Source organism: Bactrocera oleae, chromosome 2, assembly GCF_042242935.1.
Source record: "Bactrocera oleae isolate idBacOlea1 chromosome 2, idBacOlea1, whole genome shotgun sequence".
Taxonomy (NCBI): domain Eukaryota; kingdom Metazoa; phylum Arthropoda; class Insecta; order Diptera; family Tephritidae; genus Bactrocera; species Bactrocera oleae.
The window spans coordinates 32334422-32347823 of record NC_091536.1 but is presented as its reverse complement, the minus strand read 5'-3'; the positions used below and the strand labels follow the sequence as shown (position 1 = coordinate 32347823).

Genomic DNA, 13402 nt, shown 5'->3' with positions numbered 1-13402 from the left:
ATGTCATGCTCAAATTAGAGGCTTTACGGTGTTTGGTGAAGTGCCAGACTACAACCATCCTAAGTACATGCCTCTTTTAGAAATGTCGAAATTACTACTCAATTTTATAAATATGTACCAAGGCAGAGTTCAAACACAAGCCGTAGGTGGACTTTTGGAAGTGGCAAACTTAAGTTCTGGGGAAGACTACTGTGCATATGCTACTAACGAAGAGATAGAGCTATTTTTAAATTCGTTGGAAAGCAGCAAAGAGTCAGTAAGAGAAGTTTCATTGAGGGTTCTGAAAATTATTAAAAAAGTTATTTTGTTTTGATTAGCTCGACACTTAGAAGCTTATGATATTCGAATCGGTGAAAGATAAAGCTCCTGAAATTATAAAGAAATTATTGCAACAACTAATAAAATCTGATAAGTATGGAGAGCGGAGGGGTGCAGCTTATGGAATTGCGTTCATTGTGAAAGGCTTGGGAATTTTGTCATTGAAACAATTCGATATAATGTCAAAATTAACGAAATTTATACAAGAGGAAAAAAATTATAAATCACGGGAAGGTGCATTTTTGGCTTTTGAAGTATTATGTACAACCCTTGGACGTTTATTTGAGCCTTACATTGTTCATGTACTACCTCATCTATTGCAATGCTTTGGAGACTCGTCTCAATACGTTAGGCAAGCAGCTGATGATACGGCAAAAGTAGTTATGGGTAAACTTTCGGCACATGGAGTTAAACTTGTTCTTCCATCGTTACTTAATGCTTTAGATGAAGATTCCTGGCGAACGAAGACAGCTTCGGTTGAACTCCTCGGAGCTATGGCATTTTGTGCACCCAAACAATTGTCATCATGTTTACCTAACATAGTTCCAAAACTAATCGAAGTACTTGGTGACTCGCATACTAAAGTGCAGGAAGCTGGTGCTGACGCAATCAAAGTAATAGGATCCGTAATAAAAAATCCCGAAATTCAAGCTATCGTTCCTATATTATTGACAGCTTTAGAAGATCCATCAAAAAATACTTCAAATTGTTTGCACAGTTTACTTCAAACAAAATTTGTACATTTTATAGATGCACCATCTTTGGCTCTAATAATGCCTGTGGTTGAGAGAGCATTCATGGATAGATCTACCGAGACTCGAAAAATGGCAGCTCAAATCATAGGTAATATGTACTCTCTTACCGATCAAAAGGATTTAGTGCCATATTTGCCTAATATAATTCCTGGTCTAAAGATGTCTCTTCTTGATCCCGTGCCGGAGGTTAGAGCCATCTCTGCGAGAGCATTAGGAGCTATGGTTCGTGGAATAGGTGAATCTTCATTTGAAGATCTACTACCATGGTTGATGCAAACCTTGACATCAGAATCTAGTAGTGTCGACCACAGTGGAGCTGCTCAAGGACTTGCCGAAGTTGTTGGCGGTTTAGGAGTGCAAAAGTTGCATCAATTAATGCCAGATATTATCACAACTGCGGAGAGAACAGATATTGCCCCACATGTGAAAGATGGATATATAATATGTTTATATATATGCCAGGGCCTTTCCCTAAAGATTTTACTCCTTATATTGGCCAAATAATTAATCCTATATTAAAAGCATTGGCTGATGAGAATGAGTATGTTCGGGACACGGCATTAAAAGCGGGGCAACGCATAGTGAATTTGTACGCCGAATCAGCAGTGATGTTCTTCTTCCTGAACTAGAAAAGGGTTTATTTGATGATAACTGGAGAATACGGTTTAGTTCTGTTCAATTATTAGGAGATTTGCTATACAGAATATCGGGCGTATCTGGAAAAATGACTACAGAAACGGCAAGTGAAGCTGATAATTTTGGAACCGAACAGTCACATACTGCCATAATAAGATTTTTAGGCGAAGAAAGGCGAAATAGAGTTCTTCCAGGCCTTTATATGTATACATGTTTGGAAAGTCGTAGTAACAAACACACCACGCACACTAAGGGAAATCTTACCTACATTATTTAGTTTACTATTAGGGTGTTTGGCAAGCACCAGCTATGATAAACGTCAAGTTGCTGCGCGAACGTTAGGAGATCGGAACATCCAGATCAACGTCAAGGAGTTTGCATTGGCCTATCGGAAATAATGACCTCAACTTCTAAAGAAATGATATTGTCGTTCGTTAACAGTCTAGTTCCAACAGTAAGAAGAGCTTTATCGGATCCTTTGCCTGAGGTGAGAGGAGCCGCGGCAAAAACTTTTGAATCTTTACATTCAACTGTTGGCTCACGTGCTTTAGACGATATTTTACCTTCAATGCTTGAGGGGTTGAATGACCCTGATCCAACTGTTGCAGAATATACATTAGATGGCCTTCGCCAAGTGATGACAATTAAATCTCGAGTGGTATTGCCATATCTTGTTCCCCAATTAACATCAACTCCAGTAAATACAAAAGCCCTTTCCATATTAGTTTCGGTGGCAGGGGATGCATTAACAAAGTACCTTCCAAAAATTCTGGATGCTTTGCTACATGCACTTTCCGATGCACAAGGAACTGCCTATGAGTACCAAGAATTAGATTATTGTCAAGCAGTAATACTGTCAGTTGCAGACGAAATCGGTGTTCGGACAATTGTCGACACTCTAATGATGTCAGCAAAATCTGATTGCATAAATATAAGAAAGTCGGCGTCAAGTTTACTTTGTGTATTCTGTACACACTCTCCAGGTGATTATTCCCAATATGTTCCACAATTGTTACGCAGTTTATTACGCCTAATGGCTGATTCCAATCGCGACATTTTACAAAATTCATGGGATGCGTTAAACTCAGTTGTGAAAACTTTAGATTCAACCCAACAAATTTCTCTAGTGTGTGACGTTAGACAAGCCATTCGGTTTGCTTCGAGCGAAATTAAAGGTTCCGAGCTGCCGGGCTTTTGCCTTCCGAAAGGAATTACGCCTCTACTTCCCGTCTTTCGGGAAGCAATTTTGAATGGAATGCCAGATGTTAAAGAAAATGCAGCCGAAGGGTTAGGTGAAATTATTTCTCTAACCAGTGCTCAGTCTTTACAGCCATCTGTTGTTCAAATAACTGGACCGTTAATTCGAATTCTAGGAGATCGTTTTAATGCAGGTGTCAAGGCAGCTGTACTGGAAACATTAGCTATTTTATTGAAAAAAGTTGGAGTCATGTTGAAACAATTTTTACCGCAGTTACAAACAACATTTCTGAAGGCTTTACACGACTCGAACAGAAGTGTTCGCATGAAAGCTGGGCAAGCAATATCTGAATTGGTTATCATACATTCACGGCCTGATTCAATATTTAATGAAATTCACAATGGGATAAAATCTAATGACGACCCGTCCATGCGAGAAACTATGTTAGCGGCAATACGTTTAAGTATTAATTTAGCTGGAGAAAAAATGTCTGAATGTTTAAAGCTACAATTAAGCGCTACTCTACTAAATATGATAGGACATTCAGAAGAAATTAGTCGATCTGCTTCTGCAGGTTGTTTAGGAGCACTTTTGAAATATTTATCGATTCAATAAGTTGATGATTTATTAGAGCTTCATATCTTCGTTGCTGGAAATGGTGACGTATTATTAAAACACGGACGAACCGCAGCCCTGTTTGTGGCATTGAAAGAGAGTCCTGCAATTATTACCTCGAAATATGAATCCAAGTTGATAGAATTTATCACTTCTAGTATTTCATCAGACAAAATAAATATTGCAAGCAGTGGTGTTCGCGCAATGACGTGTTTATTGCACTATTATATGTCGAATGATATTATGTGCTCTCCAATAATAGTTTCATGCTTTACAAGGGCTATGAATCACAAAAGCAACGAAATAAAACAGATTGTTGCTAAAAGCTGTAATTACTTGGCAAAAACGTTAGCTATTGATAAGATGAGCCCAGATGTTATTAAACAGCTCGTACCAATGCTAGTTAACGGTACCAAAGAAAAAAATGGTTATGTAAAGTCTAATTCTGAGATAGCTTTAGTTTCAATTTTGCATCTCCGTGATAACGATACTACTTTTAGCTATGTTTGTCAACTTTTAGAAGTTGGCGCGAGGGATTCCTTAAATGAAGTTGTAAACAAAGTTTTGCGTAAAGTTGCTGTCCAAGCTATTGGTAAATACGAAGAATTTGATGACACAATATTGAATTGAAGTAAAATTATAGATGTAAGAATACACCCTATTAAAATTGTCCGAAATGATTTTGTCTTATGTACTGTAAATGAAGAAATTATTTATGTCGAAATAAAAAAATAAAAATATTTTTGTTGTTAAGTTATTGTATTGAATAGATTTAATAAAAGATAAACATTCTCAATAAAAAGTTAAAAAGTGCCATGTCTATGTTAAAGGCGGCATTCGCAGGAAATCCAAAAGCAGTTTCATTACATTTTGATAAGTTATTAATGCAATTATTAAAGTTACTTACATGTCCAATCGCAGCTGAATCGTTGGCAAAACTTTATTTCAAATTTCGAGAAGCATGCTTTGAAGATAGCTTTGACTTGGGTAGAGATATTGCTGTAATGACCGTACGATTAGAAAACCCACGGATAGATTTGCCAAATGAATGGATAACAAACGATATGAACGAGATCATTGAAAGTATTTTACTCAACATCCATAAACTCTTAATATACCGTCATACTGATGGACATAAAAATACATCAAACACTCTATTTAGCGCACCGTCCTTCACATACATATACATTCGAGTTTTTAAAACGAGCGTTTGCGACAAATTTCGTAGTGAACAGCGAAGAATTGTTGTCAATTGATTGAATGTCATGGTATTCAATTGATTGAATGTCATGCTCAAATTAGAGGCTTTACGGTGTTTGGTGACGTGACAGCCTACAACCATCCTAAGTACATGCCTCTTTTAGAAATGTCGAAATTACTACTCAATTTTATTATATAATATGTACCAAGGCAGAGTTCAAACACAAGCCGTAGGTGGACTTTTGGAAGTGGCAAACTTAAGTTCTGGGGAAGACTACTGTGCATATGCTACTAACGATGAGATAGAGCTATTTTTAAATTCGTTGGAAAGCAGCAAAGAGTCAGTAAGAGAAGTTTCATTGAGGGTTCTGAAAATTATTAAAAAAGTTATTTTGTTTTGATTAGCTCGACACTTAGAAGCTTATGATATTCGAATCGGTGAAAGATAAAGCTCCTGAAATTATAAAGAAATTATTGCAACAACTAATAAAATCTGATAAGTATGGAGAGCGGAGGGGTGCAGCTTATGGAATTGCGTTCATTGTGAAAGGCTTGGGAATTTTGTCATTGAAACAATTCGATATAATGTCAAAATTAACGAAATTTATACAAGAGGAAAAAAATTATAAATCACGGGAAGGTGCATTTTTGGCTTTTGAAGTATTATGTACAACCCTTGGACGTTTATTTGAGCCTTACATTGTTCATGTACTACCTCATCTATTGCAATGCTTTGAGAATACGGTTTAGTTCTGTTCAATTATTAGGAGATTTGCTATACAGAATATCAGGCGTATCTGGAAAAATGACTACAGAAACGGCAAGTGAAGATGATAATTTTGGAACCGAACAGTCACATACTGCCATAATAAGATTTTTAGGCGAAGAAAGGCGAAATAGAGTTCTTTCAGGCCTTTATATGGGCCGGAGTGATGTATCACTGATGGTACGACAAGCGTCACTACATGTTTGGAAAGTCGTAGTAACAAACACACCACGCACACTAAGGGAAATCTTACCTACATTATTTAGTTTACTATTAGGATGTTTGGCAAGCACCAGCTATGATAAACGTCAAGTGGCTGCGCGAACGTTAGGAGATTTGGTGAGAAAATTGGGGGAGAGAGTACTTCCCGAAATAATACCAATATTAGAGAAGGGACTTAATTCGGAACATCCAGATCAACGTCAAGGAGTTTGCATTGGCCTATCGGAAATAATGACCTCAACTTCTAAAGAAATGGTATTGTCGTTCGTTAAAAGTCTAGTTCCAACAGTAAGAAGAGCTTTATCGGATCCTTTACCTGAGGTGAGAGGAGCCGCGGCAAAAACTTTTGAATCTTTACATTCAACTGTTGGCTCACGTGCTTTAGACGATATTTTACCTTCAATGCTTGAGGGGTTGAATGACCCTGATCCAACTGTTGCAGAATATACATTAGATGGCCTTCGCCAAGTGATGATAATTAAATCTCGAGTGGTATTGCCATATCTTGTTCCCCAATTAACATCAACTCCAGTAAATACAAAAGCCCTTTCCATATTAGTTTCGGTGGCAGGGGATGCATTAACAAAGTACCTTTAAAAAATTCTGGATGCTTTGCTACATGCACTTTCCGATGCACAAGGAACTGCCTATGAGTACCAAGAATTAGATTATTGTCAAGCAGTAATACTGTCAGTTACAGACGAAATCGGTGTTCGGACAATTGTCGACACTCTAATGATGTCAGCAAAATCTGATTGCATAAATATAAGAAAGTCGGCGTCAAGTTTACTTTGTGTATTCTGTACACACTCTCCAGGTGATTATTCCCAATATGTTCCACAATTGTTACGCAGTTTATTACGCCTAATGGCTGATTCCAATCGCGACATTTTACAAAATTCATGGGATGCGTTAAACTCAGTTGTGAAAACTTTAGATTCAACCCAACAAATTTCTCTTGTATGTGACGTTAGACAAGATGTTCGGTTTGCTTCGAGCGAAATTAAAGGTTTCGAGCTGCCGGGCATTTGCCTTCCGAAAGGAATTACGCCTCTACTTCCCGTCTTTCCGGAAGCAATTTTGAATGGAATGCCAGATGTTAAAGAAAATGCAGCCGAAGGGTTAGGTGAAATTATTTCTCTAACCAGTGCTCAGTCTTTACAGCCATCTGTTGTTTAAATAACTGGACCGTTAATTCGAATTCTAGGAGATCGTTTTAATGCAGGTGTCAAGGCAGCTGTACTGGAAACATTAGCTATTTTATTGAAAAAAGTTGGAGTCATGTTGAAACAATTTTTACCGCAGTTACAAATAACATTTCTGAAGGCTTTACACGACTCGAACAGAAGTGTTCGCATGAAAGCTGGGCAAGCAATATCTGAATTGGTTATCATACATTCACGGCCTGATTCAATATTTAATGAAATTCACAATGGGATAAAATCTAATGACGACCCGTCCATGCGAGAAACTATTTTAGCGGCAATACGTTTAAGTATTTATTTAGCTGGAGAAAAAATGTCTGAATGTTTAAAGCTACAATTAAGCGCTACTCTACTAAATATGATAGGACCTTCAGAAGAAATTACTCGGTCTGCTTCTGCAGGTTGTTTAGGAGCACTTTTGAAATATTTATCAATCCAACAAGTTGATGATTTATTAGAGCATTGTTTGTGGCATTGAAAGAGAGTCCTGCAATTATTGCTTTGAAATATGAATCCAAGTTGATAGAATTTATCACTTCTAGTATTTCATCAGACAAAATAAATATTGCAAGCAGTGGTGTTCGCGCAATGACGTGTTTATTGCACTATTATATATCGAATGATATTATGTGCTCTCCAATAATAGTTTCATGCTTTACAAGGGCTATGAATCACAAAAGCAACGAAATAAAACAGATTGTTGCTAAAAGCTGTAATTACTTGGCAAAAACGTTAGCTATTGATAAGATGAGCCCAGATGTTATTAAACAGCTCGTACCAATGCTGGTTAACGGTACCAAAGAAAAAAATGGTTATGTAAAGTCTAATTCCGAGATAGCTTTAGTTTCAATTTTGCATCTCCGTGATAACGATACTACTTTTAGCTATGTTTGTCAACTTTTAGAAGTTGGCGCGAGGGATTCCTTAAATGAAGTGGTAAACAAAGTTTTGCGTAAAGTTGCTGTCCAAGCTATTGGTAAAGACGAAGAATTTGATGACACAATATTGAATTGAAGTAAAATTATAGATGTAAGAATACACCCTATTAAAATTGTCCGAAATGATTTAATCTTATGTACTGTAAATGAATAAATTATTTATTTCGAAATAAAAAAATAAAAATATTTTTGTTGTTAAGTTATTGTATTGAATAGATTTAATAAAAGATAAACATTCTCAATAAAAAGTTAAAAAGTGCCATGTCTATGTTAAAGGCGGCATTCGCAGGAAATCCTAAAGCAGTTACATTACATTTTGATAAGTTATTAATGCAATTATTAAAGTTACTTACATGTCCAATCGCAGCTGAATCGTTGGCAAAACTTTATTTCAAATTTCGAGAAGCATGCTTTGAAGATAGCTTTGACTTGGGTAGAGATATTGCTGTAATGACCGTACGATTAGAAAACCCACGGATAGATTTGCCAAATGAATGGATAACAAACGATATGAACGAGATCATTGAAAGTATTTTACTCAACATCCATAAACTCTTAATATACCGTCATACTGATGGACATAAAAATACATCAAACACTCTATTTAGCGCACCGTCCTTCACATACATATACATTCGAGTTTTTAAAACGAGCGTTTGCGACAAATTTCGTAGTGAACAGCGAAGAATTGTTGTTGATTGGTATTCAATTGATTGAATGTCATGCTCAAATTAGAGGCTTTACGGTGTTTGGTGAAGTGACAGACTACAACCATCCTAAGTACATGCCTCTTTTAGAAATGTCGAAATTACTACTCAATTTTATAAATATGTACCAAGGCAGAGTTCAAACACAAGCCGTAGGTGGACTTTTGGAAGTGGCAAACTTAAGTTCTAGGGAAGACTACTGTGCATATGCTACTAACGATGAGATAGAGCTATTTTTAAATTCGTTGGAAAGCAGCAAAGAGTCAGTAAGAGAAGTTTCATTGAGGGTTCTGAAAATTATTAAAAAAGTTATTTTGTTTTGATTAGCTCGACACTTAGAAGCTTATGATATTCGAATCGGTGAAAGATAAAGCTCCTGAAATTATTGCAACAACTAATAAAATCTGATAAGTATGGAGAGCGGAGGGGTGCAGCTTATGGAATTGCGTTCATTGTGAAAGGCTTGGGAATTTTGTCATTGAAACAATTCGATATAATGTCAAAATTAACAAAATTTATACAAGAGGAAAAAAATTATAAATCACGGGAAGGTGCATTTTTGGCTTTTGAAGTATTATGTACAACCCTTGGACGTTTATTTGAGCCTTACATTGTTCATGTACTACCTCATCTATTGCAATGCTTTGGAGACTCGTCTCAATACGTTAGGCAAGCAGCTGATGATACGGCAAAAGTAGTTATGGGTAAACTTTCGGCACATGGAGTTAAACTTGTTCTTCCATCGTTACTTAATGCTTTAGATGAAGATTTTTGGCGAACGAAGACAGCTTCGGTTGAACTTCTGGGAGCTATGGCATTTTGTGCACCCAAACAATTGTCATCATGTTTACCTAACATAGTTCCAAAACTAATCGAAGTACTTGGTGACTCGCATACTAAAGTGCAGGAAGCTGGTGCTGACGCAATCAAAGTAATAGGATCCGTAATAAAAAATCCCGAAATTCAAGCTATCGTTCCTATATTATTGACAGCTTTAGAAGATCCATCAAAAAATACTTCAAATTGTTTCCACAGTTTACTTCAAACAAAATTTGTACATTTTATAGATGCACCATCTTTGGCTCTAATAATGCCTGTGGTTGAGAGAGCATTCATGGATAGATCTACCGAGACTCGAAAAATGGCAGCTCAAATCATAGGTAATATGTACTCTCTTACCGATCAAAAGGATTTACTGCCATATTTGCCTAATATAATTCCTGGTCTAAAGATGTCTCTTCTTGATCCCGAGCCGGAGGTTAGAGCCATCTCTGCGAGAGCATTAGGAGCTATGGTTCGTGGAATAGGTGAATCTTCATTTGAAGATCTACTACCATGGTTGATGCAAGCCTTGGCATCAGAATCTAGTAGTGTCGACCGCAGTGGAGCTGCTCAAGGTCTTGCCGAAGTTGTTGGCGGTTTAGGAGTGCAAACGTTGCATCAATTAATGCCAGATATTATCACAACTGCGGAGAGAACAGATATTGCCTCACATGTGAAAGATGGATATATAATGATGTTTATATATATGCCAAGGCCTTTCCCTGAGGATTTTACTCCTTATAGTGGCCAAATAATTAATCCTATATTAAAAGCATAATAATTTTGGAACCGAACAGTCACATACTGCCATAATAAGATTTTTAGGCGAAGAAAGGCGAAATAGAGTTCTTTCAGGCCTTTATATGGGTCGGAGTGATGTATCACTGATGGTACGACAAGCGTCACTACATGTTTGGAAAGTCGTAGTAACAAACACACCACGCACACTATGGGAAATCTTACCTACATTATTTAGTTTACTATTAGGATGTTTGGCAAGCACCAGCTATGATAAACGTCAAGTTGCTGCGCGAGCGTTAGGAGATTTGGTGAGAAAATTGGGAGAGAGAGTACTTCCCGAAATAATACCAATATTAGAGAAGGGACTTAAATCGGAACATCCAGATCAAAGTCAAGGAGTTTGCATTGACCTATCGGAAATAATGACCTCAACTTCTAAAAAAATGGCATTGTCGTTCGTTAACAGTCTAGTTCCAACATTAAGAAAAGCTTTATCGGATCCTTTACCTGAGGTGAGAGGAGCCGCGGCAAAAACTTTTGAATCTTTACATTCAACTGTTGGCTCACGTGCTTTAGACGATATTTTACCTTCAATGCTTAAGGGGTTGAATGACCCTGATCCAGCTGTAGCAGAATATACATTAGATGGCCTTCGCCAAGTGATGATAATTAAATCTCGAGTGGTATTGCCATATCTTGTTCCCCAATTAACATCAACTCCAGTAAATACAAAAGCCCTTTCCATATTAGTTTCGGTGGCAGGGGATGCATTAAAAAAGTACCTTCCAAAAAGTCTGGATGCTTTGCTACATGCACTTTCCGATGCACAAGGAACTGCCTATGAGTACCAAGAATTAGATTATTGTCAAGCAGTAATACTGTCAGTTACAGACGAAATCGGTGTTCGGAAAATTGTCGACACTCTAATGATGTCAGCAAAATCTGATTGCATAAATATAAGAAAGTCAGCGTCAGGTTTACTTTGTGTATTCTGTACACACTCTACAGGTGATTATTCCCAATATGTTCCACAATTGTTACGCAGTTTGTTACGCCTAATGGCTGACTCCAATCGCGACATTTTACAAAATTCATGGGATGCGTTAAACTCAGTTGTGAAAACTTTAGATTCAACCCAACAATTTGCTCTAGTGTGTGACGTTAGACAAGCCGTTCGGTTTGCTTCGAGCGAAATTAAAGGTTCCGAGCTGCCGGGCTTTTGCCTTCCGACAGGAATTACGCCTCTACTTCCCGTCTTTCGGGAAGCAATTTTGAATGGAATGCCAGATGTTAAAGAAAATGCAGCCGAAGGATTAGGTGAAATTATTTCTGTAACAAGTGCTCAGTCTTTACAGCCATCTGTTGTTCAAATAACTGGACCGTTAATTCGAATTCTAGGAGATCGTTTTAATGCAGGTGTCAAGGCAGCTGTACTGGAAACATTAGCTATTTTATTGAAAAAAGTTGGAGTCATGTTGAAACAATTTTTACCGCAGTTACAAACAACATTTCTGAAGGCTTTACACGACTCGAACAGAAGTGTTCGCATGAAAGCTGGGCAAGCAATATCTGAGTTGGTTATCATACATTCACGGCCTGATTCAATATTTAATGAAATTCACAATGGGATAAAATCTGATGACGACCCGTCCATGCGAGAAACTATGTTAGCGGCAAATACGTTTAAGTATTAATTTAGCTGGAGAAAAAATGTCTGAATGTTTAAAGCTACAATTAAGCGCTACTCTACTAAATATGATAGGACATTCAGAAGAAATTACTCGATCTGCTTCTGCAGGTTGTTTAGGAGCACTTTTGAAATATTTATCGATTCAACAAGTTGATGATTTATTAGAGCTTCATATCTTCGTTGCTGGAAATGGTGACGTATTATTAAAACACGGACGAACCGCAGCCTGTTTGTGGCATTGAAAGAGAGTCCTGCAATTATTACTTCGAAATATGAATCCAAGTTGATAGAATTTATCACTTCTAGTATTTCATCAGACAAAATAAATATTGCAAGCAGTGGTGCAACGAAATAAAACAGATTGTTGCTAAAAGCTGTAATTACTTGGCAAAAACGTTAGCTATTGATAAAATGAGCCCAGATGTTATTAAACAGCTCGTACCAATGCTGGTTAACGGTACCAAAGAAAAAAATGGTTATGTAAAGTCTAATTCTGGGATAGCTTTAGTTTCAATTTTGCATCTCCGTGATAACGATACTACTTTTAGCTATGTTTGTCAACTTTTAGAAGTTGGCGCGAGGGATTCCTTAAATGAAGTTGTAAACAAAGTTTTGCGTAAAGTTGCTGTCCAAGCTATTGGTAAAGACGAAGAATTTGATGACACAATATTGAATTGAAGTAAAATTATAGATGTAAGAATACACCACATTAAAATTGTCCGAAATGATTTTGTCTTATGTACTGTAAATGAATAAATTATTTATTTCGAAATAAAAAAATAAAAATATTTTTGTTGTTAAGTTATTGTATTGAACAGATTTTATAAAAGATAAACATTCTCTATAAAAGGTTAAAAAGCCATATCTATGTTAAAAACGGCATTCGCAGGAAATCCTAAAGCAGTTTCATTACATTTTCATAAGTTGTTAATGCAATTATTAAAGTTACTTACATGTTCAATCGCAGCTGAATCGTTGGCAAAACTTTATTTCAAATTACGAGAAGCATATAGGTGGCAACACTTCAAGCTGTAAAGCTGTAATTGTGTTTATTTTTAAACTTTAATTCTGCATCTAAAACTGCTCGCTATATTGCTTTTTCAAACGGTCTTGGTTTTGAACTTTGATAAAAAAAAATAAAAATTATTTTTGCGTTTGTTCTTAATTGAATTTATTATTATTAATATTTTATTAACACACTAATTTATTCTACATCCATCAAATTATGTTATACTTACTTTTTTATTTGATCTTCATTCTAGTTGTTTATTATGTCTTGTAACTTTCCTAATTGTAACATTTAAGGCGAGTCATGCTGGCTTTGTGATGGGCGTGCCCATACTAAATGTGCTGGACTGACAGGTAGAATCTTAGATTCTATTCTCGACTATAAGGGATTGCGTTGGTCCTGTTTAAATTGTAGATCTATTGAAATCGATCTATTTAAAGTTTATAGGGAGATACGCAATGGCCTTAACGAAATCTGTCGAGATCTTGTAACCCTCACTAAAAAATTTAGGCACTACGAAAAATTGTTCAAATCTTTTAAGTGCCTGAATGATTCTCATGAGTCCTCCAAACCTGCTCCT

At 36.6% G+C, this 13402-nt stretch overlaps 4 pseudogenes; all 4 read left to right on the top strand.

The window, feature by feature from the left end:
- The first annotated feature begins 89 nt into the window (after window positions 1-89).
- LOC138855790 (stalled ribosome sensor GCN1-like) lies at window positions 90-4221 on the top strand (annotated as a pseudogene).
- On the top strand, window positions 4199-5123 carry LOC138855785 (stalled ribosome sensor GCN1-like; annotated as a pseudogene).
- A 374-nt stretch (window positions 5124-5497) lies between these two features.
- Window positions 5498-8039, top strand: LOC138858899 (stalled ribosome sensor GCN1-like; annotated as a pseudogene).
- A 643-nt stretch (window positions 8040-8682) lies between these two features.
- Window positions 8683-12599, top strand: LOC118681395 (stalled ribosome sensor GCN1-like; annotated as a pseudogene).
- Window positions 12600-13402: the final 803 nt, after the last annotated feature.